Raw genomic sequence first — 27,823 nt, forward strand, 5'->3', positions numbered from 1 at the left:
TGCATGTATTTTTGTTGCAGGTGCCAAAGGAGAAAATGCGTAGCTTTTGGGATCAGAAAGATCTGAGTCTGAACCTCAGCTCTCTTGCTTACTAACCCTATGACTTGGGCAAGTAATTTAACTCTTCTAACCTCAGTTTTCCCTTATGTAAAATGTAAACCCTAGTACTGACATAAGAGAAAGTGGTTGTGAAGATCAGATGAGCTATTCAAAACCCAGGACAGTTGAGGTCTAGTGTATGCAGTTAACATGTGAGTTCACTGTCATTGTTGCTAGGATTTTTGAAAAGCAGACATATGTCACCTTTTTCAGTCCTTGGTGTTAAAGTTGACCGTGATTTTCCAAGAAGCAATGTGGTCTAGGTTAAATTTAGAAGTCATGAAGGCTGGAATGGAAGTGATTTCTCCTGGGTGTGCTTGCCTTAGCAGGTCAAGCTTTCTGGCAGCTGAAGTGAAACAAGATGTACAGCGGGGAGCATCCAGGGACAAGGAGCCAAGGGTGTCTCCCAACATTGGGAGCCATTCTACCTCCACTGGCCAAGGTTCCTTTACCCTACAAAATTTTTTCTCTTTACCTAACTCCTCTCAAGCCATAGCCCATCACTCTGCTTGTTTGTTTAAGGCCACCTGTCTTTAGAAAGTAGTCACACCCTTGCTGCTTCCATTTCTACATGTGAAGCTCAGTTTACACCTCGGTAACTCTTTGAAATAGTGCTTTCAACCCTCTTTAGTCACCTCCTAGTTGTTGGATTCAGTGTATTCTTTATTGTTGTAGTTAAAAATGCTGACTGCTTGTCTTCATATGTAGACCTTATGGCATTTTCCTCTTCTGGCTCTCTTCCTACTTCTCTGACTGCTCCTTTTAAGCGTCTTTTGGCTGCCCCTTCCATATGACTCTCCTGAGCAGGATGGTGGTAGAGTGTGGAAGCCTAGCCCCTCTCTCCCAAAAGTCCATTGAATAATGAATAGAATACACATATAGAGGAAAATAGTTTATTGCTATAGAAAACCAAGGTTGAAATCATGTATAAACTAGAAATTTGGGGGGATTTCTTCCAGCAGTAATGATGGGCCAGGATTGAAAAGAGCCAGTGAGGGCTGTGTACCACCCTCCTTCTTGAGCAAGGACAACTTATCTAGAAAGTAAGTGACAAAAGTCTGTGGCTTACTCTACTTTCACTCTCTAACTCAGAGAGGCAAGGACAGTGTTACTCTGGCAGAGAGGAGGTGAGGTGGGTTGAGGGTTTTCTCATCTATTAAAGAGGGATAATATGTACCCCCGCCAACCCCACACAGTGTCATTATAAAAAATAAGTCTATAATAGTGACTGTTGCACAGTTAGTTTGGAGTCTAGCCACTGTTATTATTACCACAAAGCTCAGTCTTTGGCTGTGAATCAATTTGTTGGGCTTCTTTAAAAGTTTGGCCCATACACATGAACAAAGAGGAAATTTGGAGAAGGGCCAACTTTCTAATTCTGCCTCAGTCTCCTATTTATTTTTAGTTTTAGTGTTTTTTGAGACAGGGTCTTGCTCTGTAGCCAAAGCTGTAGAACAGTGGCATGATCTCAGCTCACTGTAGTCTCAGCCTCCTGGGCTCAAGCAACCTCCTGTCTCAGCTTCCTGAGTAGCTGAGACTGCAGACCTGCACCACCATGCCTGGCTAATTTTTTATTTTTGTAGAGACAGATCTTGCTCTGTCACCTAGGCTGGAGTGCAGTGGCATGATCATAGCTCACTGCAGCTATGCAGTGAGCTCAAATGATCCTCCTGGGCTCAAATGATCCTCCTGGGCTCAAATGATCCTCCTGTGCTCAAATGATCCTCCCACCTTAGCCTCCTGAGTAGCTGGGGTGGACTACAGGCATGGGCCACAACCCCCAGCTAATTGTTTAAAAATGTGTTTTAGACACAGACACTTACTGTGTTGCCCAGGCTGGCTTCCAACTCCTGGACTCAAGTTATCCTCTCACCTCCACCTCCAAAACGCTGGGATTACAGTTGTGAACCACAACGTCCAGCTCAGTCTCCTGTTTAAAACAAATCTGGGAGCAGCTCTCAACAGGAAACAGAATGATCATAAAAGTGAAAGTAACATGTTGAAACCTTGGCAAGCACTAGGTGCCATGCATATCTTACATACAGTCTTCAAAAACCTAAGCTTTGCATACTATTATTATCTACTTTTTACAAATGAGGAAAAAAGTGAAGAGTGATGAACTTGCTAATAAATGGTGGAACTGGCATTTGATCCCAAGAGTTCTGACTTTAAAACCCACCTGTTTAACCAATAGTGGCAGGAACATTTTTTTTTTTTTAATTAAACATATCGCAGTTTCTATTTCTTAAGTCTAAGGCTGTTTATATTTTTTGCAGATTCAAATATCTATGCTCCTTATGAATGACACATAAATCTACTTCCCCGTCTTAAGCGCATCCCCTCTGGTTGGTCCTATAGAGTACTTTGGTTTCAAGAAAAATCTATATTTTGAGCTTTCCTGCTAAACTAGGAGTTAAGGAATGCTGACCACAGAGCCCTGGCTGTAGCAGTAGATTTTGCCATGACTGTTGTGGAATAGGCAATTAGGCAGGGGTGGGAAGAATTTGGGACATAAAGCTGGAAATTACGCGGATATCAATTGCTGGCACTTCTGGGTTTTATGTGTGGTATTCCCTACTACTCAAGGCCCCCAAGCTTTAGTCTATGTTAGGTATTCACTGTTTTCCTTCCTGTCTCTTACTATAATGTCTTATCTGTAGGTCCTGATCCTTAGGATGATGATTTTTCTTTTCTAGTCTACACTGTATTCATTTCAAACCAAGATATCACTTTTAACTTTCTAGGTTCTCAGGAAAGCAAGGTTCTTCCCTATCTCTATTTTGTCTAGGTTTCCTGCCCTTTAGTATCACAGTGAAACTTTTAAAATAACAGTTACGTGTCTCATCTATTCAGACAGCATTCCCAGAGTACTGTCCACAGAAAATTTTTTGATTTGCTTTTTTTGAGATTGTGTATACTCTATCTTTTTTTACCTGTTAGCTAAAAGTGTCCTTATCCATTGTTATTTTGAGGGTGAAATTCTCAGTGTTATATACCCTTGTTTTGTTTTGGCTTTGTATTTGAATTTGTTTTACTCTATTTTTTTCTACTTTTAAGGCTTTAAAAAATAGGTCCTTCAGCATCTCCTTCACTCTTTTTTTTGTTTAAATTGAGATGACATTCATAACATAATCTTAATCATTTTATTTTTTGAGGCAAGGTCACTCTCTGTCACCTAGGCTGGAGTCCAGTGGGGCTATCACAGTTCACTGTAGCCTCAGCCTCCCAGGCTCAAGGAATCCTCCTGCCTCAGCCCTAGAGTAGCTGGGACCAAGGTGTGTGCCACCATGTGTTAACTTGTATTTTTTGTACAGAAAGGGTTCACCATGTTGCCCAGGCTGGTCTTGGACTCCTGAGCTCAAGGGATACTCCCACCTTGGCCTCCCAAAGTGCTGGGATGGCAGACGTGAGCCACCACATCCATCCAATACTAATCATTTTAAAGCATACAATTCAGTGACGTTTAGAACATTCATAATGTGTACCACCTCTACCTAGTTCCAAAACATTTTCATTAGCCCAAAAGAAAACTCTTTACCCATTAAGAAGTCATTCCTCATTCTACCCTCTCTTAGCCCCTGGCAACAACCAATCTGCTTTCTATCTTTACAGATTTTTCTATTCTGGATATTACGTATAAATGAAACCCATATATGACCTTTGTATCTGATTGATTCTACTTAGCATAATGTTTTCAAGGTACCTCCGTGTTGTAGCATATATCATCAGTGCTTCATTCCCTTTTTATGGCTGAATAGTATTCTATTATATGCATATGCCACATTTTATTTATTCATTCATCCACTTATGGACATGTGGATTGTTTTCATCTTCTGGCTATTGTGAATAGTGTTGCTATGAACATCCATGTACATGTATTTGTTTAAGTATCTGTTGTCAATTCTTTGCAGTATGTACCTTGAAGTACAATCGCTGGGTCATAGGGTAATTCCATGTTTGATTTTTTGAGAAACCACCAAATAGTTTTTAACAATGGTTGCACCATTTTATTATATTCCTTCAGCAATGAACAAGAGTTCCAATTTCTCTAACCCCTTAGCAATACTTACTGCTTTCTGTTTTTGTTTGGTTTGGTTTTGGTTTTTTAATTATAGCCATCCTTGTGGGTTTAAAGTGATATTTCATTGTGGTTTTGATTTATATTTCCTAATGACTAATGATGTTGAGCATCTTTTTATGTGGTTGTTGCCCTTTGGTATGTCTTCTTTGAAGAAATATCTACTTAAGTCCTCTGCCCATTTTTAAACTGGGTTTCTTGTCTTTTTTTGTGGGGCTGTTAGAGTTTTTAAAAAATCTATTTTTATTAGGCCGGGTGTGGTAGCTAACGCCTGTAATCCCAGCACTTTGGTAGCCCGATGTGGGCGGATCACGAGGTCAAGAGATCGAGACCATCCTGGCCAACATGGTGAAGCCCCATCTCTACTAAAAATACAAAAAAATTAGCTCGGCGTGGTGGCATGCTCCTGTAGTCCCAGCTACTCGGGAGGCTGAGGCAGGAGAATTGCTTGAACCCAGGAGACAGAGGTTGCAGTGAGCCAAGATCGTGCCACTGCACTCCAGCCTGGAGCCTAGCAACAGACTGAGACTCTGTCTCAAAAAAAAAAAAAAAAAAAAATCTATTTTTGATACCAGGCACTTAGTAGATATATGAGTTGCAAAGTCCAATTCTTTAGGTTGTCTTTTCACTTTCTTGGTAATGTCCTGGCATAAAAGTTTTAAATTTTGACACAGTCCATTTTACCTATTTTTTTCTCTTATTGCTTGTGCTTTTGGTGCCATATCTAAGACTTAATTGTCAAATCCAAAGTGATAAAAATTTACCTTGATGTTTTCTTCTAAGAGTTTAGTAGTTTTTGTTTCTATATTTAGGTTCTTTTTTTTTTCTTTTCTTTTCTTTTCTTTTTTTTTTTTTTTTTGAGATGGAATCCTGCTCTGTCACCTAGGCTGAAATGCCATGGCATGATCATCTCAACTCACTATAACCTCCACCTTCTGGGTTCAAGCCATTCTCCTACCTCAGCCTCCCAAGTAGCTAGGATTACAGGGATGCACCAGCACACCCAGCTAAGTTTTCTATTTTTAGTAAAGACAGGGTTTCACTGTGTTGGCCAGGCTGGTCTTGAACTCCTGACCTCGGGTGATCCACCTGCCTTGGACTGCCAAGGTGCTGGGATTTACAGGTGTGAGCCACCGTGTACAAGCTTTTTTTTTTTTTTAATCTATTTTGAGTTACTTTTTGTATATGGTGTGAAGTAGGGGTCCAAAAAGTATCATTCTTTTGAATGTGGATATCCAGTTTGCCCTGAACCATTTGTTAAAAAGATTTCATCCTCCCTATTGAATGGTCTTGGCACCCTTGCTGAAAATCAGTTGTCCATGGATGTATGGGTTTACTTCTGGACTCTCAATTCTATTACCTTGATGTTTATCTCTGTCCTTATGCCAGTACCACACACTGCTTTGATTACTGTAGCTATGTAGTAAGTTTTGAAATTGGAAACTGTAAGTCTTCCAACTTTGTTATTTTTTCAATATTATTTTAGATAATCAGGGCCCCTTGCAATTCCATATGTATTTGAGAGGGTCAGCTTTTCCATTTCTGAAAAAAAAAAAAAAAAAAAGGCATTGGAATTTTGATAGGAATTTCATTGAATATGTAGATCATTTTAGGTAGCATTACTGTCTTAACAATATTAAACCTTCCAATTTCCAGCAGATGAATATGAGATATCTATTCATTTATTGAGGTCTTCTTTTATTCATAGATATTTTATTCTTTTGGAGCTATTATAAATAAGACCGTTTTCTTAATTTCCTTTTCAAATCATTCTTACATGTCCACTATTAATTTGTACTGAAATCTTCTTTTTTAAATTTTATTTATTTATTTATTTATTTTTAATATTTTATTGCACTTTATGTTCTGGGGTACATGTGAAAAACATGCAGGATTGTTGCATAGGTACATACATGGCAAAGCGGTCTGCTGCCTCCACCCCCATCACCTATATCTGGCGTTTCTCTTCATGTTTATCCCTCCCCAACTCCCTACCTCCTGCTGTCCCTCCCCTAGTCCCCTGCAACAGACCCCAGTGTGTGATGCTCCCCTCCCTGTGTCCATGTGTTCTCATTGTTCAACACCTGCCTATGAGTGAGAACATGCGGTGTTTGATTTTCTGTTCTTTTGTTATTTTGCTGAGAATGATGGTTTCCAGGTTCATCCATGTCCCTAAAAAGGACATGAACTCATCATTTTTTATGGCTGCATAGTATTCCATGGTGTATATGTGCCACATTTTCCCTGTCCAGTCTATCATCGATGGGCATTTGGGTTGGTTGCAGGTCTTTGCTATTGTAACCAGTGCCACAATGAACATACGTGGCATGTGTCTTTATAATAGAACGATTTATAATCCTTTGGATATATACCCAGTAATGGGATTGTTGGGTTAAACAGAATTTCTATTTCTCGGTCCTTGAGGAATTGCCACACTGTCTTTCAAAATGGTTGAACTAATTTACACTTTCACCAACAGTGTAAAAGTGTTCCTATTTCTCTGCATTCTCTCCAGCATATGTTGTCTCCAGATTTTTTAATGATTGCCATTCTAACTTGGATGAGATGTTATCTCAATGTAGTTTTGATTTGCATTTCTCTAATGACCACTGATGATGAGCATTTTTCATATATTTGTTGGCCTCATATATGTCTTCTTTTGAAAAGTGTCTGTTCATATCCTTCACCCACTTTTGAATGGGTTTGTTTGTTTCTTGTAAATCTGTTTTAGTTCTTTGTAGATTCTGGATATTAGCCCTTTGTCAGATGGGTAGATTGCAGAAAATTTTTCCCATTCTGTTGGTTGTCGGTTCACGCTAATGGTTGTTTCTTTTGCTGTTTGGAAACTCTGGAGTTTAATTAGATGCCATTTGTCTATTTTGGCTTTTGTTGCCAATGCTTTTGGTGTGTTAGTCATGAAGTCCTTACCTATGCCTATGTCCTGAATGGTTTTGCCTAGATTTTCTCCTAGGGTTTTTATGGTGTTAGGTCTTATGTTTAAGTCTTTAATCCATCTGGAGTTAATTTTAGTGTAAGGTGTCAGGAAGGGGTCCAGGTTCTTCTTCCTGCACATGGCTAGCCGGTTTTCCCAAAACCATTTATTAAACAGAGAATCCTTTCCCCATTGCTTTTTTTTGTCGGGTTTGTCAAAGATCAGATGGTTGTAGATGTGTGGCATTGCCTCTGAGGCCTCTGTTCTGTTGCATTGGTCTATATCTCTGTTTTGGTACCAGTACCATGCTGTTTTGATTACTGTAGCCTTGTAGTATAGTTTGAAGTCAGGTAGCATGATGCCTCCAGCTTTGTTCTTTTTGCTTAGAATTGACTTGGCTATGTGGGCTCTCTTTTAGTTCCATATGAAGTTTAAGGTGGTTTTTTCCAGTTCTGTGAAGAGGGTCATAGGTAACTTGATGGGGATAGCATTGAATCTATAAATTACTTTGGGTAGTATGGCCATTTTCACAATATTGACTCTTTCTAACCATGAGCTTAGAATGTTTTTCCATCTGTTTGTGTCCTCTCTTATTTCCTTGAGCAATGGTTTGTAGTTCTCCTTAAAGAGGTCCTTTACATCCTTTGTTAGTTGTATTCCTAGGTATTTTATTTTCTTTGTAGCAATTGTGAGTGGCAGTTCGTTCTTGATTTGGCTGTCTTTAAGTCTGTTATTGGTGTATAGGAATCCTTGTGATTTCTGCACATTGATTTTGTATCCTGAGACTTTGCTGAAGTTGCTTATCAGTTTTAGGAGATTTTGGACTTGGACTATGGGGTCTTCTAAATATACAATCATGTCATCTGCAAATAGAGACAGTTTGACTTTCTCCTTTCCTATTTGAATACCCTTTATTTCTTTTTCTTGCCTGATTGCTCTGGCTAGAACTTCCAATACTATATTGAATAGGAGTTGTGAGAGAGGGCATCCTTGTCTAGTGCTAGATTTCAAAGGGAATGCTTCCAGTTTTTGCACATTCAGTATGATATTGGCTGTGGGTTTGTCGTAAATAGCTTTTATTATTTTGAGATACGTTCCATCGATACCTAGTTTATTGAGAGTTTTTAGCATAAAGGGCTGTTGAATTTTGTTGAAGGCCTTCTCTGCATCTATTGAGATAATCATGTGTTTTTTGTCTTTGGTTCTGTTTAGGTGGTGGATTATGTTTATAGACTTGTGTGTGTTGAACCAGCCTTGCATCCCCAGGATGAAGCCTACTTGATCATGATGGATAAGCTTTTGGATGTGCTGTTACAATCGGTTTGCTAGTATTTTATTGAAGATTTTTGCATCAGTGTTCATCATGGATATTGCCCTGAAATATTCTTTTCTTGTTGAGTCTCTGCCGGGTTTTGGTATCAGGATGATGTTGGTCTCATAAAATGATTTGGGAAGGATTCCTTCCTTTTGGGTTGTTTGGAATAGTTTCAGAAGGAATGGTACCAGCTCCTCTTTGTATGTCTGGTAGAATTCAGCTGTGAACCCATCTGGACCAGCGCTTTTTTTGTTTGGTAGGCTATTAATTGCTGCCTCAACTTTAGCCCTTGTTATTTGTTTGGCAGGCTATTAATTGCTGCCTCAACTTTAGCCCTTGTTAACCTATTCAGGGTTTCTACTTCTTCCTGGTTTAGACTTGGGAGGGTGCAAGTGTGCAGGAATTTATCCATTTCTTCCAGGTTTACTGGTTTATGTGCATCAGGTTGTAGTAATCTCTGATGGTAGTTTGTATTTCTGTGGAATCGGTGGTGATATCCCCTTTATCGTTTTGTATTGCATCTATTTGATTATTCTCTCTTTTCTTTTTTATCAATCTGGCTACTGGTCTATTTTGTTGATCTTTTCAAAAAACCAGCTCCTGGATTTATTAATTTTTTGAAGGGTTTTTTGTGTCTTTATCTCCTTCAGTTCTACTCTGATCTTAGTTATTTCTTGTATTCTGCTAGCTTTTGAGTTTTTTTGATCTTGCTCCTCCAGCTCTTTCAATTTTGATGACAGGGTGTCAATTTTCGATCTTTCCTTGCTTCTCACGTGGGCATTTATTGCTATAAATTTCCCTCTAAATACTGCTTTGAATGTGTCCCAGAGATTCTGGTACATTGTGTCTTCATTCTCGTTGGTTTCGAAGAACATCTTTATTTCTGCCTTCATTTCATTGTTTATCCAGTCAACATTCAAGAGCCAGTTGTTCAGTTTCCGTGAAGTTGTGCGGTTCTGAGTTAGTTTCTGAATCCTGAATTCTAATTTGATTGCACTGTGGTCTGAGAGACTGTTTGTTATGATTTCCATTCTTTTCCATTTGCTGAGGAGTGATTTACTTCCAATTATGTGGTCAATTTTAGAGTAGGTGTGATGTGGTGCTGAGAAGAATGTATATTCTGTGGATTTGGGGTGGAGAGTTCTGTAAATGTCTATTAGGTTTGCGTGGTCCAGGTCTGAGTTCAAGTCCTGGATATCCTTGTTAATTTTCTGTCTTGTTGATCTGTCTAATATTGACAGTAAAGTGTTAAAGTCTCCCACTATTATTGTGCGGGAGTCTAAGTCTCTTTGTAGGTCATTAAGAACTTGCTTTATGTATCTGGGTGTTCCTGTATTGGATGCGTATATATTTAGGATAGTTAGCTCTTCTTGCTGCATTGATCCTTTTACCGTTACGTAATGTCCTTCTTTATCTCTTTTGATCTTTGTTGCTTTAAAGTCTATTTTGTCAGAGACTAGAATTGTAACTCCTGCTTTTTTTTTCTCTCCATTTGCTTGGTAAATCTTCCTCCATCCCTTTATTTTGAGCCTATATGTGTCTTTGCATGTGTAATGGGTTTCCTGAATACAGCACACCAATGGGTTTTGACTTTTTATCCAATTTGCCAGTCTATGTCTTTTGATTGGGGCATTTAGCCCATTTATATTTAAGGTTAATATTGTTATGTGTGAATTTGATCCTGCCATTTTGATGCTAGCTGATTGTTTTTCCCATTAGTTGATGCAGTTTCTTCATTGTGTTGATGCTCTTTACCATTTGGTATGTTTTTGGAGTGGCTGGTACTGGTTGTTCCTTTCTATGTTTAGTGCTTCTTTCAGGAGCTCTTGTAAGGCAGGCCTGGTGGTGATGAGATCTCTGAGCAATTGCTTGTTCGTAAAGTATTTTATTTCTCCTTCACTTATGAAGCTTAGTGTGGCTAGATATGAAATTCTAGGTTGAAAGTTCTTTTCTTTAAGGATGTTGAATATTGGCCCTCACTCTCTTCTGGCTTGTAGGGTTTCTGCTGAGAGATCCACTGTGAGTCTGATGGGCTTCCCTTTGTGGGTAACCCGACCTTTCTCTCTGGCTGCCCTTAGCATTTTTTCCTTGATTTCAGCCCTGGTGAATGTAATGATTATGTGCCTTTGGATTACTATTCTTGAGGAATACTTTTGTGGTGGTCTCTGTATTTCCTGGAGTTGAATATTGGCCTGCCTTGCTAGGTTAGGGAAGATCTCCTGGATAATATCCTGAAGAGTGTTTTTCAGCTTGGGTTCATTCTCTGCGTCACATTCAGGTATACCTGTCAAACGTAGATGAGGTCTTTTTACATAATCCCATATTTCTTGGAGGCTTTGTTCATTTCTTTTTACTCTTTTTTTTCTCTAATCTTGCCTTCTTGTTTTATTTCATTGAGTTGATCTTCAATCTCTGATATCCTTTCTTCTGCTTGGTCAATTCGGCTATTGAAACTTGTGTATGCTTCATGAAGTTCTCGTGTTGTGTTTTTCAGCTCTATCAGTTCATTTATATTCTTCTCTAAGCTGTTTATTCTCGTTAGCATTTCATCAAACCTTTTTTCAAGGTTCTTAGTTTCTTTGCTTTGGGTTAGAACATGTTTTTTTTAGCTCAGAGAAGTTTGTTATTACCCACTTTCTGAAGCCTGTTACTGTCAATTCATCAGACTCATTCTCCATCCAGCCTTGTTCCCTTGCTGGTGAGGAGCTGTGATCCCTTGGAGGAGGAGAGGCGTTCTGGTTTTGGGTGTTTTCATCATTTTTGCACTGATTTCTTCTCATCTTTGTGGATTTATCTACCTGTGGTCTTTGTAGTTGGTGACTTTCAGATGGTGTTTCTGAGTGGATGTCCTTTTTATTGATGATGAAATTCTTTCTTTCTTTTTTTAAGTTTTCCTTCTAACAGTCAGGCCCCTCTGCTGTAGGACTGCTGGAGGTCCACTCCAGACCCTGCTTGCCTGGGGATCACCTGCAGTGGCTACAGAACAGTAAGGGTTGCTGCCAGTTTCTTCTTCTGTTGTCTTTGTCCCAGAAGGATACCTACCAGATGTTAGCCTGAGCTCTCCTTTATGAGGTGTCTCTTTGGATATATGAGGGGTCAGGGAGCTGCTTAAGGAGACAGTCTATCCCTTATAGCAGCTCAAGTGCTGAGCTGTGAGCTCTGTTGTTCCTTTCAGAGCTGCTGGGCAGGTACGTTTAAGTCTGCTGCAGTGGAACTCATAACCACCTTTTTTTCCCAGGTGCTCTGTCCTAGGAAGGTGGGCTTTATTTATAAGTTCCTGACATGCTGTTGTGTTTTTTCAAAGATGCACTGCCCAGCGAGGAGGTAGCTTAGTCAGTCTGCCAGCAGAGGCGTTGCTGAGCTGCCGTGGGCTCTGCCCAGCTGCTATGTGAACTTCCTTGTGGTTTTGTTTATAGAGGTATAGTCAGAATTGTCTCAGTAATAGCAGACTGTCTCTGTAATGGCGGACTGCCTCAGTAATGGTGGACTGCCTCGGTAATGGCGACTGCCTCAGTAATGGTGGACTGCCTCAGTAATGGTGGACTGCCTCAGTAATGGTGGACTGCCTCAGTAATGGCGACTGCCTCAGTAGTGGTGGACTGCCTCAGTAATGGCAGACACCCTTCCCCACACAGAGCTGGACGTCCCGGGTCCAGGTGTGCTTGCTGTGAAACTCTCAATCTAGAGCGTTTAGATTGCTGTTCTTTATGGGGGTGGGACCCACCAAGCTAAGTTACATAGCTCCCTGTTTCAGCCCCTTTTTTTTTTTCAGTTGAATGGATGACTGTGTCTACCAGACATTCCAGATGCCAGTTGAGACAGTGCCCAGATTTGTGTGAGTTTTTGTGAGGAGACCTGCTGCGCTGGCTGAAACAGCCATGCTGGAGACTTGTGGCACTTTTCCACCCAGAATCTCCTGGTCTGTGGGCAGTAAAAATTCCTTTTGAAAACGTGGTGATCACTCACCCTCTGCGTTCTCACTGAGAAATGCACTCCAGAGCTGTTCCTATTCTGCCATCTTCTGTTCTGAAATCTTCTAAGCTTTTCATTAACTGTGTCACTTTGTAGTTATTCTCAAGTCATAAATTACCCAATAATGTAAAAAATATTTAAGAATATCTTTAACTCCTGAGCACAATCCTAGTTTCTCTTTATTATTGTATCTAGTACAGTGTCCTCTTTAGTTATAGGTATTCAGTAAACTCATTAATTTACCAATTTTTATTCATTATTTATTTTTAAATTTTAGAGTCAGGGTCTTGCTCTGTCACCTAGGCCAGAAGGCAGCAGCGCAATCATAGCTCATTGCAGACTCATACTCCTGGGCTCAAGCAAATCTTCCCTCTCAACTTCTCAAGCAGCTAGTAATATAGGTATGCACCACCATGTCCAGTGAATTTTAAAGTTTTTTGTAGAGATGGAGTCTCGATATGTCACCCAGGATGGCCTTGAACTCCGAGGCTCAAGTGATTCTCTGTCTTGGCCTCCCAAAGTTCTGGGATTACAAGTGTGAGCCACCACGTCCAGACCTTGATTCATTACTTTAAAAAATGCAAAATCATATCATCTAAATAACTATCCATGCTTTCTTTCTATTCCTGTGAGCATTGCCTTAGTCAGGCACATGCAGTTTCTCCCTATGTGATATTCAGGCTTTTTAATATTGTCTTTTCTTCTTTCCTAAATCTTGGTGGTAGTTTGTTTTTGTAGTCTGGATCAAGATCAAGATCGCTGCTGGCTGCCTCAACTTCTCTTTGATTCATCCATGCTGCTCTTAAGGGAGAAAGAGAGAGAAAGGGTTCAGGTTCAGTTATTAAAATACCTCTTCCACGAAGCTTCCCCTAGACTGATTATTGAAAAGCTAAAGCTAATTACCTCTCTTTTTCTATCTCATATGCATGAAATTGTAATTGCTCCAGTATCATATCTAATTATGTACTCACTCTTGCCTTAATTAAAATGTGTTTAAAATCGCAAAATTAGAAGTTGAAGGGACCTTAGGAATATAATGCAGACTCCCAGTTAAATGTGTTTGAATGAGCACATTCACTTATCACTGCTGCCTATCCAAAGTCTTCTAAAATGTCAATATATTCCAAATGCATAAACCCACAAGGACAAAGAAACTGTATAAGAAGATGACAGTGACTACACTTCAGGAGTTGTAAAGCAGAGACAAGAGTGGAAACTGACCTAGCAGAGTAATAACCCATTAAACTATTAACGAGAGAAGCTCAGAGCAAGCCAATTCCCAGAACTCTAGAAAAGCTTAGGTATTAGAGGTGCTACATATCTCTGAAAGGAGGAAAGTGACTGGAAAAAAAAAAAAGCCATTGTTGAGGACAGGGATATTTTACTGTAAATAAGACTTAAATGAAAGCCAATATTAGACAATGACAACCCAGCTCCCTTCTCCAACTCAGATCTTAAGAATGCTGCAACCAAGCTTACTCTCTTCAACCAAGCTTACCCTCTTCAACCCACAGGAAACTGGAAAATTCCTCTTTGGGAAAATGTTCCAGCCCAAGATGGGGGAAAACCTTTCAGGTTTAATAAGATTATCCTACACTGATCAGCCCAACCTCCTACTATGCCTCATCTCTGCTATTGGTCTCACTGTTCTTTTTTTTAGTTTAATTTATTGTGGTCTCACTTAACGTGAGACCTACCCAATTAACAAATTGTTAAGTGTACAGTATGTTTTTGTTGTCTGTAGGCACATTGTCCTGCAGCAGATCTCTAGAGCTTGTTTATCTTGTTTAACTGATACTTTATGCCTGTTTTTAGTCACTGCTCCTAAAGGATCACCTTCAGACAATAAAGGAGTTTCTCCAGCATGAAGGACAGAATGAACAAAATAGAACTCAGAGGAAATCAAGGCAATGGAGATGGCAGGAAAATGTGTTTAAAAAAAACCTAATGTCTATTCTTGTTGCTAAGAAAAGATGTCATATCTCCCCTCTTCCCAAAGAAAGGAGACTTTAAAAAGGAACACTGGGAAGGAAAGAGACACTTGGAAGTGGAAAATGCTATAGTAGAGAAAAAATTCAACAGAAGGGAAAGAAAATAAGGTGAGAAAAATAAAGTGGTTTCTGAGGACTGAAACCATATAGTTTACTGTTTAAATTTACAGGGCATTACTCTTTCAGTCTCTTCACAAATAAATCTTTACTATTAAAGGGACCTCTTTCATGAGGCAATAAAAGAAGCAAATAACCTTGTTTATTCTGGGATTTATCTCCCCCAAAACCTGTTAAAATAAACATCAAACTGTCCAATTTACCAATAGATAGCATTAAGTGATAGTTTACTCCCCAAGAGTCTTTTTTTTCTTTTTCTTTCTCTCTCTCTCTTTTTTTTTTTTTTTTTTTTTTTTTGAGACAGGGTCTTGTTCTATTGCTCAGGCTGGAGTACAGTGGCATGATCATAACTCACTGCAGCCTTCAACTCCTGACTCAGGTGATCCTCCCTTCTCAGCCTCCTGAGCAGCTGGGATCACAGGCATACACCATCAAGCTTAGCTTATTTTTTTATTTTTTGGTAGAGACAGGGGTCTCACTATGTTGCCCAGGCTGGTCTCAAACTCCTGGGCTCAAGTGATCCTCCTTCAGCAGCCTCTCAAAGTGCTGGGATTACAGGCATGAGCCACCAAGACTGGCACCAACACTCTTTGAATCCGTCACCTCAAAATCATTGCTGTGTCCACCAACCCTAAACTATTATCCTTATCCAACCAATTCTGATCAAGCCCTAGCACTGAAAGACCTATCTTAAACCAGACTTCAAAACTTCATAAATATCTCTAACTTTTCCCTGCCCCTTCTGAGAGGCTACTAAGACCCTATCAAGTTAGTGTTCTTCCTTACTTCCGTAGGAATAAAGTTATCTTTGTTAAATCAATGGGTTGTTTAGGTGATATTTTGGTGGAGCCAAAATTATTACCTTTCAAAAATTAATACAAAAAGATATAATGGGAGATAGAAAAAAGAAAAGCAAGTTAAAAGATGAGAGATCTAACATCTGAATAATATAATAGAAATTTCAACAAGAGAAAGAGAAAATGTTGGGAAGAAAAATACTAAAATAATTTGAAGGCTGAGTGCAGTGGCTCATGCCCATAATCTCAGTACTTTGGGAGGCCGAGGCAGGCGGATCCCTTGAGGTAGGGAGTTCAAGACCAGCTTAACCAACATGGAGAAACCCAATCTCTACTAAAAATACAAAAACTAGCTGGACATGGTGGTGCATGCCTGTAATCTTAGCTACTCAGGAGGCTGAGGCAGGAGAATTGCTTGAACCTGGGAGGCAGAGGTTGCAGTGAGCCGAGATTGAGCTGCCTTCCAGCCTGGGCAACTCCAACTCAAAAAAAAAAAAAAATTTGAAAAAGTTTTCCAGAACTGGTGCCCATAAATTTCTGGAATACAGGGCATGATGAAATCAAAGGAGACCCACATCAAGGTTAAAATCATTGTAAAATTTTAGAAACGTTGAGACGTATTATAGAAAGCTGAGGGAAAAGTGCTTGGTTGCTTGCAGATTAAGATTATTGCCACCAGATGGCAAGAATGCTTCCAAGGCTCTACTTCTAAGATTTTTGTTTCATTTTCTCTTCAGAGCTTTCCAACACATTAGAAAGAGGTTTCTCATTTGGCTTCTCTCCATCTAGTCTGGCTCCATCAGAGATCTGACTCTTTTCTTCCTAAACGGATCTGCTAGAAGGACATTGTATAATCAGCCTGGAGGAGTAAGTACATTCTCTTTGAAGAATTGGCTCATGTGGCACTGAGGTTAAAAAAAAAAGACTTTTAAGAGAATGGACTCTGGATTACAGTTGTCTGTTGTGGACAGAAGGACTTCTGTCACGCAGGGATTCCACAAAGCATTCATTCATTAATTCATTCTTCCAACAAGTTTTATTGGTGCTGACTATATGATGGGTATAGGCACTAGGAATCCTTTAGTAAAAGAAAATCAGACATGAACTTTGTCTTCATAGAGATTAAATTCTGAGGAGATAAACATTCCTTAAATATATATACACACACACATATATATAAACAAATATATGTAACTATGTACATATATATATTTAAATAAATTGTGATAAGTGCTATGAAAAGATAGGTATGTGGAGAAAAAGAGACCCATTATTTCCCTAAGGAATCTGATGCATTCCTGTAAGAGTGGAAGTAAGCAGATAAGCTAGGAAGCTATTGCAGTTTTGTAAGAGGGAGATTAAGGGAGAGGGTGATGCCAGAGGAAAGAGAAGTAGATGAATTCAAGAGAAGTTGGAGGTAGAATTAACAGGATGTAGTCATTAGATCTGGGAAGTTAGAAAGCAGATCCATTAAAGATGACTCCCAAGTCTCTGGATGAAGCAAATGGCTGGGTTGATGGGATTACCATTTTCTGAGGTGGAGAAGGCTTGGGGAGGAAGAGGTTTTGGAGGAGGGGATGGTAGATAGAATCAAGAGTTCAGGGGCCTGGTGTGGTGGCTCACACCTGTAATCCCAGCACTTTGGAAGGTGGGGGCGGGTGGATCACTTGAGGTCAGGAGTTTGAGACCAGCCTGGCCAACGTGGTGAAACCCCACCTCTACTAAAAATACAAAAAAGTAGCCAGGCATGGTGGTGTACACCTGTAGTCCCAGCTACTCAGGAGGCTGAGGTAGGAGAATTGCTTGAACCTCGGAGGCAGAGGTTGCAGTGAGCCAAGATCAGCCACTGTACTCTAGCCAGGGCAACAGAGTGAGATGCTGTCTCAAAAAAAAAAAAAAAAAAAGAGTTCAGGGTAGAATGTTAATTAAATTGGGCTTTCTCCCCAGGCATTTGGGTTCTGGTTTGGATGCCACTGGTCCAGGCTAGAATGAGGTTTGCTCTGATCTACTGTGTAATAGAATGACTTGGCCTGGTTTATTTGGTTTAAATTGGCTCACAGTTGGCATTCATTAAGTTAAAAATTGTTGTTAACACAGTGCCCCTACAGAGCAATAGAAAAATCAGCTTAAATTTGTAGTGTCTTTTCTGATGTGGGCATTTGAGAGTTAAAGAGAACTGTCCAGGTTGGCACCTATAATCCTAGCACTTTGGGAGGCCGAGATGGGGGGATTGCTCAAGGCCAGGAGTTTGAGACCAGCCTGAGAATCACAGGGAGACCCCATCTCTACAAAAAATTAAAACATTAGCCCGGTGTGGTGGCACACACCTGTAATCCCAGCTACTCAGGAGGCTGGGAGGTGGGAGGATTGCTTGAGCTGGGAGGTGGGAGGATTGCTTGAGCTGGGAGGTCGAGACTTCAGTGAGCCATGTTTGCACCACTATACTCCATCCTGGGCTACAGTGATGCCCTGTTTCTAGGGAAAAAAAAGAAAAAAGGAAAAAGAATGGGCCAGAGCATCTTCTACATTTTTTTGTTGTTGTCATTTGTTTATACTCCATTCATAAGGGGCACACAATCTTGAGGATAAGAAGATTCTGGAAAATGCAAGCCCAGTTGTTTCGGTGGATCCTTCTGAATGATTATGCACAGGTAAGATCCTGAGTGTGATTGTGAGGTGGCAGAAAGGAAAACTTCTTCCATTGACTCTGAAAATAGAGAATATATTTGTCTTATTTTATCTCCAATGTAGTGCTTAATAACATATTTACACAGTAAGTGCTGAATTGAAGCTGCTCCACCTGGGTTGTTTTCAGTCTCCAGACCTGAGTTGAACTCTCTGGAGGATTTGAAACCCCTCTTCCCAAAGAGCTGCTGCATAATTAGCTATGTGCTGGGACGAGGTACTTCCCTGGACTCACCAGAGCTTAGGACCTCATTTCTAGGGGTGCTAGGAAAAAGACACTTCTCTTTCCTTCTTCCTACACCCACTTCCATAGAGGTCTTTTGCCACTATCAACAAAGTGTTAAGTCAGAATTCAAAACCAACTTAGCCCTCAACATCAATGTTTTCATTTGTAACCTTGAGGTGGAATAGGTAGTCATATACTATGCCCATAATCAGCAGTTACCTCAGTCTTTTTCTTTGATTCATGCCTTGCCTTCTCCTTGTGCCCTACCCTTTTGTTTAGAGTATATGCTATTTTAAGGGCAAGAATTGTACTTTTTAAACTTTATATTTCTGTACAATTTATTTTTGTCTCATTTTTGTAATAAAAAGTGTATATTTTAAGTAGTACAACATGATGTTTTGATATACATAAACACAGTGAAAGGATTGCTACAGTCAAGCAAATTAACATATCCATCTCCTCACATAGTTACCTTTGTGTTTGTGTATGTTTGCACGTGTGTATTGTGATAGCACTTGAAATCTTCTCTCCAGCAATTTAGAACAGTACTTTATAGCATTAGCAAGGGGAAGGAATGGCCTGGGAGAGCTTTAGCTCCCTCTACCAATTTTCATAAACCCCACAACCCCCTCCAGAATCGTAATTAATACATAAACAAAAGTTTGTAATTATAAATAAAAACATATTTTTGGCCAGGCACAGTGGCTCATACCTGTAATCCCAGCACTTTGGGAGGCCGAGGCGGGTGGATCACGAGGTCAAGAGATCGAGACCATCCTGGTCGACATGGTGAAACCCCGTCTCTACTAATACAAAAAATTAGCTGGGCACGGTGGCGCGTGCCTGTAATCCCAGCTACTCAGGAGGCTGAGGCAGGAGAATTGCCTGAACCCAGGAGGCGGAGGTTGCGGTGAGCCGAGATCGCGCCATTGCACTCCAGCCTGGGTATCAAGAGCGAAACTCCGTCTCAAAAAAAAAAAAAAAAAAAAGATCAGGAGCCAATGCCTGGGGAAGGTTGCAGTATTCCTCTGAAAGCTGAGGTTATGTTGTTTTTGTGCTGGCAGCCTGTTCTCTAGATTTGCAGGAGATTCACACTTATATAACTTGAGGTTCTTGTTTTCCTGATCCAAAGCTTTTTATTTAATAAATTCTTTGGGATAAGATTTTATTTACTAAATTATTTGGGATAATTATATGTCTGAAGCCCTCTGAAAAGTCACACTTGAATTTTTATCTGAAATGGTAAGAAGAAAGTCAGGCTGTACCTGGAATCTGGACTTAGTTTTAAGTTCTTTCAAAGCAATGTAGATATGGAATATTTAGACAAACCACAATTCTGGAAAGCTTTTTAAGTGGAAAATTTTGGTTCTAAGCTTTTGGACAGGGTAGTTTGGAAACATCACACCACAGTTAAGCCTCAATCTAAATAATAAAATGTGTAAAATAGTTTTCCTATATATTATTTTCACCAATTCAAAAGATTTTGTCCTAGTCCCAGATTTTTCATAAAAATTATAATTGTTTGATAGTATAATCAGTCAAAAAACCAAAATATGAGGTTTAAATATTGAAAGGGAGGTGAAGGGCTGGGCACGGCGAGTCATGCCTGTAATCCCAGCGCTTTGCGAGACTGAGGTGGGCGGATCACCACGTCAAGAGATAGAGACCATCCTGGCCAACATGGTGAAACCCATCTCTACTAAAAATACAAAAATTAGCTGGGCGTGGTGGCACGTGCCCGTCATCCTAGCTACTCAGGAGGTTGAGGTAGGAGAATTGCTTGAACCCAGGAGGCAGAGGTTGCAGTGAGCTGAGATTGAGCCACTGCACTCCAGCCTTATGATAAAGTGAGACTCCGCCTCAAAAAAAGAAAAGGAAATGGTAAAATTGCCATTGTTTGCAAATGACATTATCATATATATCTGGGAAGCCTAAGGGAGTCAACTTAAAAGTTATTAGAAATAATAGGAGTATTCACTAAGACAGTCATTGCAAACAATACATAAAAATTAATAGTATTCTTATATTCCAACCACAACCAGTTCAAAATATCACAGGTAAAATTATTTTGATTACAAATCAAAACAACAATAACAACAAACCCTAACAGGAAGTAAGCAGGACCTAGATGAATAAAAATGTAAAACTAATAGAGAACATAAAAGGATTGATTTCATGTCAAATTGTAATCCCCAGTGTTGGAGGAGGGACCTGGTGGGAAGTGACTAGATTGTGGGGATGGACATCTCGCTTGCTGTTCTTGTGATAGTGAGGAAGTTCTCATGAGATCTAGTTGTTTAGAAGTGTGTAGCACCAACAGAAATTGCAACAAAAGCCAAAATTGGCAAATGAGGTCTAATTAAACTAAAGCGCTTCTGCACAGCAAAAAAAACCTATCATCAGAGTTAATAGGCAATCTACAGAATGGGAGAAAATTTTTGCAATCCACCCATGTGACAAAGGTCTAATATCCACAGTGTACAAGGAACTTCAGCAATTTATAAGAAAAAAACAAACAACCCATCAAAAACTGGGTAAAGGATATGAACAGACACTTCTCAAAAGAAGACATTTATGGGGACAACAAACATGAAAAATAGCTCATCATCACTAGTCATTAGAGAAATGCAAATCAAAACTGCAATGAGATACCATGTCATGCCAGTTAGAATGGCAATTATTAAACAGTCAGGAAAAAACAGATGCTGGTGAGGCTATGGAGAAATAGAAATGCTTTTATACAGTTGGTGGGAGTGTAAATTAGTCCAACCATTGTGGAAGACAGTGTGGTGATTCCTTAAGGATCTAGAACCAGAAATGCCATTTGACCCAGCAATCTTATTACTGGGTATGTATCTAAAGGATTATAGAGCATTCTACTATAAAGACACATGCACACATATGTTTACTGCATCACTATTTACAATAGCAAAGTCTTGGAACCAGCCCACATGCCCATCAATGATAGATTGGATGACGAAAATGTGACACATATACACCGTGGAATACTATGTAGCCATAAAAAAGAATGAGTTAGTGTCTTTTGCAGGGACATGAATGAAGCTAGAAGCCTTCATTCTCAGCAAACTAACACAGGAACAGAAAACCAAACACCGCATGTTCTCACTCATAAGTGGGTGTTGAACAGTGAGAACACATGGGCACAGGGAGGAGAACATCACACACTGGGGCCTGTCGGGGGAAGGGGGAAGGGGAAGGAGAGCATTAGGACACATACCTAATGCATGTGAGGCTTAAAACCTAGATAGCAGTTTGATAAGTGCAGCAAACCACCATGGCACATGTATACCTATTCAACAAACCTGTGCATTCTGTACATGTATTCCAGAACTTAAAGTAAAATTAAAAACATAAATGAATAAAAAACATAAGTGTGTAGCTGCTCCCCCTTCACTCTCTTCTCATGCTCCAGCCATATAAGGCATGCCTTGCTTCCCTTTCACCTTCTACCATGATTCTAAGTTTTCTAAGGCTTCCCTAGCTATGCTTCCTGTACAGCCTGCAGAACCATCAGCTAATTAAACCTCTTTTATTTATAAATAAAATAAAATAATTGATCAGAAAATTCCATTTTATATCCTTCCTTTCTTTCTTTCTTTCCTTCCTTCTTTTCTTTTTTTCTTCTTTCTTTCTTTTTGAGACAGAGTTTTGCTCTTCTTGCCCAGGCTGGAGTGTAATGGCATGATCTTGGCTCAGTGCGATCTTGGCACGACACGATCTTGGCTCACCATAACCTCCTGGGTTCAAGCAATTCTCCTGCCTCAGCCTCTGCAGTAGCTGGGATTACAGGCATGTGCCACCACACCTGGCTAATTTTGTGTTTTTATTAGAGACAGGGTTTTTCTATGTTGGTCAGGCTGGTCTTGTACTCCCAACCTCAGGTAATCCGCCTGCCTCAGCCTCTCAAAGTGCTGGGATTACAGGCATGAGCCACCACGCCTGGCTCATATCCATTATTTCTCTATTATCTATGGATTCAATGAAATCCCAACAAAAACTATAGTTAAATTTTTTTTGGTAACTTGACTTGATTTTTAGTCCAACTGTAAGAGTAGTTATGTAAAATTGACACCACAAAAATTTAAATAGTGGTAAGGGATGATTTGGCTATGGCAGCCAGCCTCCAGCATGGCCCCAAATTATCTCTGCCTCTTGGTTTTCACACCATGGAGTATCTCTCCTTTGTTGTACCAGGGTAGAGTTCCCAGATTAAATATAAGATGCCCAGTTAAATTTAAATTTTAGTTAAACAATATATAATGTTTTGGTATGTCTCAAATATGTTTATATGCATGAAATATACTGTACTAAATAATTCATTGCTTATTTGAAAATCAAATTTATCTGGGAATACACTGTTATTTGTTAAATCTGGCAACTTTATTAAACCAGAGTTGATCTGTGTGACCAATAGCATATGATAGAAGTAATGGAACATCACTTCCGGGATTAGGTTAAAAAAGACTGTGGTTTTTATCTTGGGCATGTGCACTCTCTCTCTCTCCCAGTCTTAGTGTCTCTCTTTGTCCTCTCACTCTGGAGGAAGCAAGCTGCCATGTTTGAGTAGCCCTTATGGAGAAGTCTGCAAGGCAAGGAACTGAAACCTCTGGCCAACATCAAACGAGGAACTGATGCCTGCCAACAACAACAGGAGTGAGGTTAGTAGTGAATCTTTCAGCCCCAGTCAAGCCTTGAGATGCCTGCAGCTCCCACCAACACCTTAACTGCAACCCCATAAGAACTCCTGAGCTGGGACCACCCAGCTAAGCTGCTCCTAGATTCCTGGCCCTCAAAAATTATGTGACTTAATAAGTGTTGCTTTAAGATGCTGAATTTGGGAGGGTAATTTGTTATGCACTAATAGATAACCAATACACTGACCTAATTAGATATTTAATCACAAAGTTACAATGATTAAAACAGTTTGGTATATTATGCAGAAATCTATACTTCAAGGGAACAGCACTGAGAGTCTAAATATAGAATGCCCATATGAGAGTTTTGTATATTACTCAGGCATCATTTTAAATCAGTGTGGAAAAGATTAGTAAATAAATGACATTGGGATAATTACCTAGCCATTTATTTTATTTTTATTTTATTTTTTGAGACAGAGTCTCGCTCTGTTGCCCAGGCTGGAGTGCAATGATGCATCTTGGCTCATGCAGCCTTTGCCTCCCAGGTTCAAGTGATTCTCCCACCTCAGTCTTCCAAGTAGCTGGGATTACGTGCCCACCATCACACCCAGCTAACTTTTGTATGTTTTTGTAGAGACGGGGTTTCGCCACCTTGGCCAGGCTGTGAACTCCTAACTTCAAGTGATCTGCCTGCCTTGGCCTCCCAAAGTGCTGAGATTACAGGTATGAGCCACCATGCCCAGCCCTAGCCATTTATTTTTAAAATAAGTTTTATTGTGTATTTTGAGGTTTACAACAATATTATGGGATACATATGGGTAGGAAAATGGTTACTATTGTGAAGCAGATTAACATATCTATAATCTTACATAGTTACTTTTTTTGTGTGTGATAAGTGCAGCTAAAATCTGCTTATTTAACAAAAATCCCTAATCCAGTACAATTTTATTAACTTTAGTCCTTATGATGCACATTAGATCACTAGATTTGTTCATCCTACTCACCTGCTACTTTGTAACCTTTGACTTACATATCCCCATTTCCTCTCCTCCCACCCAACCCCTGGTAACCACTGTTTTACTCTCTCTATATATATATTTGAGTTGTTTTTTTTTTTTTTAAAGATTCCACATATAAATGAGATCAAGCAGTATTTTTTTCTTTCTGTGTCTGGCTTATTTCACTTAGCATAATGTCCTCTGAAGTCCATCCATCTTGTGGCAAATGACAGGATCTCCTTCTTTTCAGTGGCTGAATAGTATTGTATTTTATATACAATGCTGGGATTACAGGTGTGAGCCACCGTGCCTGGCCTCCATCTCAGTTTTCTAACAGAATCATTAAATAGCAAGTAAGCATTAATGAAGAAGAGCATGACTTCTTACAAGTGTTCTGCAAACATTACACATACTCTTTCCGTATTGTAATACACACACACACACACAGAGTCTGGGAAGGATCACACAAATCCTATCAAAAATTTCTTAATAATCATAATTCGTTAGCTCCATCATCTTACTAAAAGAAAATGAAAACAAATCATTACATGTTAATAATAGAGAATTTGCCTAAAGTTTCCCATAGCAATCTCCTAAAAAATTTAAAATATAGTTTTAAAAAAGCATAGTACAGAACAAAGAAGGCCATAGAATGACCCATAATCTCACTACCCAGATACGCTTGTTAACATAAAAAAAAAAATAAAGTAATACATTAATGGAAATTCAAATATTCCAATAGCTTTTTAGAAAAAGCAGGACACTACATTTAATGCATTGGTGTACAACGTGACCCAATTTTAGAGAATGTGTGTGTTGGTGGAGAATACATCTTTAGAACTGATAGATTATGTTATTTCCAGACTTTTTTTCTTTGTGTATTTTTAATATAGTTGATATGTACATATGTACAATGTATATACTTTTTTGGCTTTTTTCACTTAATATTATGTAAACATTACATTAATGCTTTTTAAAATTAATTATTATCTTTTTAATGTAACTTGTTATTTAATTAAGATTTAATTTAAATATTATATTGTAATTAGCCATTTTCCTACAGTTGTTTCCAGTGTTTGCTCTTTAATTAATATTTTTTCCCAAGTCAAACTGAATCCAGCTTTATTAAAGATACTCTTCATAAACAATTATGATAGGCAGGACGTGGGCAGACAATTGTTAATAGCATACAACAACGTTCAAACTTCCTTCAGTGGACCATCAAAATCAGAAAGCCACTATAAAAACCAATGAAATCTTTGATGCTCTGAATAGGGAAAGTTTCAACTGACGGTTGACATTCCACATTTAGCATGTTATTTAACACATTTTTATAAATAGACCCTGACTTTCAGGAAATGAAATGAAAATGGCAGAATATATCTGAAGATCCACAATCTACAAATGGAGCTGCCACTCTTTTGAGGGGTGCCATCTCAGTGGCATCACTGGAAAATCCAGATTGCCTGACATACTGGTAACCAACTATTGGAGGTTAGGTCCCAACAGGTGTCTGGGTCTAAAGGAGTTAAGTCAATGCTGAAGGTAGAAAGGGAGAGAAGGACATAAAAGTTAATTTTAGTTTTTCCATACCTACAGGGTGTTTGTGCTAAGGTGGCTATGTGTGTCAACATCAATAAATTTCTTCTTCTAGGAGCCAAAAGGAAGTCTCTCAAAACTAGTATGGAAAGGTGTTTTCCCCGCATCAATCAATCCAGATTCAGAGACATTCTATTAGTGACATATACTCCTTTCTCCCCATAAAATAAAGTGTTTTGTGTACTAACAACATAACTTTAAAAAAAGTAAAATAGAATTCTGCATTTTTATAAGACTTCATAAAAAATCGTATTGAAACCTCATTTGCAAAAATTATAACAGTGAGAGAAATCTAACCTGACTCCATCTTGCTTCTAACCTCACATGCTAACTATCTTTGCTCTTCCTGGGCATAGGCCAAGCTAACTATGGGAGGAATTTAGGGTTTAGTTTAGTTTAGTTTTGTTGTTGTTGTTTGTTAGACAGAGTCTCATTCTGTCACCCAGGATGGAGTGCAGTAGCACCATCATAGCTCACAGCACCCTCAACCTCCTGGGCTCAAGTGATCCTCCCACCTCAGTCTCCCAAATAGCTGAGACTCAGGCATGTGCCAACACACCCAGATAATTTTTAAGTTTTTCTTAGAGATGGAGTCTCACTATATTGTCCAGGCTGGTCTTGAACTCCTGGACTTGAGTGATCTCCCCACCTTAATCTCCCAAAGTGCTGGGATTACAGACATGAACCACTTCACCCAGCCAGCCTATAGTTTAACTTTGAAGAAAGGATGGTAATAGTCCCTCCCCAAACTGACCCCATCTGGGGAGTTAAACTGCCTTTGTAAGGCTAATGAAAGGCCACAAGGTTAAGATTATGGGAGGGACCTGAATTTTGCTAAAATGTGGGCATGGTTAAACAATAATTAGCTGTTGTTCCCTAGCTTGGTTTTTCTATAATTCTTTACTGCTCAGAGGTGACGTAGCTAGAGATCACAAGATTTGTAACTTCCTCAGTTGCTCTTATAGATAATTTACTATTGTGGAACCTCAGATTAGTTTTTGAGATATTTTTCAGACTTTTGCATTCTGGCAACTAGCTGAGTCCACCTGTACCTGTGACTCATACCAAGGAACTAACTGAACCAGTCCTGTGACTCCCCACCCAGAGATTGACTCAACAAATAAATATGTTTTGGACATGCCTATGATTTGATTCCATTCTCAGCTAATCAGAAGCACTCATTCCCTAGCCCCCTGCCTGCCAAATTATCCTTAAAAACCCTAGCTTCCAAGCTTTCAGGGAGGTGGATTTGAGAAATGTCTCCTGTCCATCCACTCAGCTGCCTTGCAATAATTGAACTCTTTCTCTACTGCAACACTGCTGTCTCATTATATGGGCTTTTCTGTGCAGCGAGCAAGAAGAATCCATTGGGCTGTAATAATATTTCAAACTGTACAGTCACCAGAAGTACAGATTTATAAAAAATGCACACACTTCACTTGAGATCTCCAGCACCTTCAGTTTTCTGTGCTTCTCTATTCTGACATCTTCATTTTTTGCAGGGTTATTCACCTCTTTGTCAGTGTTGGCTCTTCTCCCCTTTGGATACTTTCTCTCCCTTCTTTGTAGAGGCATTTTTAGGCTTCAGCTCTGGCTTTGGCAGAGCATGCTTAGCAGACAGCCTGTGGATCTTCCCTGTGATTTGTCCTTTATCTTGGCCTTATCTTCTTTGGCATTCCCTTCAACCTTTCTCTTGGGCATTGGTGGCAATGGTGGCAACATATAGGTGCTGGCTGCGGGGATGCAGTGGTGCATGGGGATGCAGTGGCGCATGGGCTTTGGTCAGCCTAGGGGTCGTTCTTACCTCTTTTTCAAACTGCTCCTAAATTAATGCTTTTTGCTTTCTTTCTTTCTTTTTTTTTTTTTTTTTGAGATGGAGCCTTACTCTGTCTCCTAGGCTGGAGTGCAGTAGTGTGATCTCAGCTCACTGCAGCCTCCACCTCCCAGGCTCAAGTGATTCTCCTGCCTCAGCCTCCTGAGTAGCTGAGACTACGGGCATGTACCACCACGACTGGCGTGGGATTTCACCATGTTGGCCAGGCTGGTTTTGAACTCCTGACCTCAGGTGATCCACCTGCCTCAGCTTCCCAGAGTGCTGGGATTACAGGTGTGAGCCACTGTGCCTGGCCTCACAGTCTTCTTAATCCAGATTCAACATTCATATTCACAAGATAATTGTAGGGGAGAAAAGATGCTTCCTTTTACCCTTCGAGGTTCTGTGACTGCCTGAGAATTAAATTGAAAGACAAATTAACAGGAGAAGAATAGTTTTAATTACATACATATTCATGGGAATTTCACAAAAATATGAAACTCAAGGAGGCAGCCAGATGATTGAGACTTACATATCATCCTG

General features: G+C 39.6%; 1 long non-coding RNA gene across 1 annotated transcript in view; it reads left to right on the forward strand.

Moving 5' to 3' along the window:
• Nucleotides 1-27,823, forward strand: part of LOC105710130 (uncharacterized) — a 91,950-nt gene that overhangs the window by 7,035 nt on the left and 57,092 nt on the right. The window contains exons 3-7 of the long non-coding RNA XR_001105689.2: nucleotides 14,212-14,495; nucleotides 16,039-16,168; nucleotides 17,869-17,952; nucleotides 22,776-22,891; nucleotides 23,505-23,593. This is a non-coding gene — a long non-coding RNA (uncharacterized LOC105710130). The remainder of the gene's footprint in view (nucleotides 1-14,211; nucleotides 14,496-16,038; nucleotides 16,169-17,868; nucleotides 17,953-22,775; nucleotides 22,892-23,504; nucleotides 23,594-27,823) is intronic.

The sequence above is a fragment of the Aotus nancymaae genome, unplaced genomic scaffold (assembly GCF_030222135.1).
Source record: "Aotus nancymaae isolate 86718 unplaced genomic scaffold, 86718_ANA_hifiasm-v0.15.2.pri h1tg000062l, whole genome shotgun sequence".
Lineage (NCBI taxonomy): Eukaryota > Metazoa > Chordata > Mammalia > Primates > Aotidae > Aotus > Aotus nancymaae.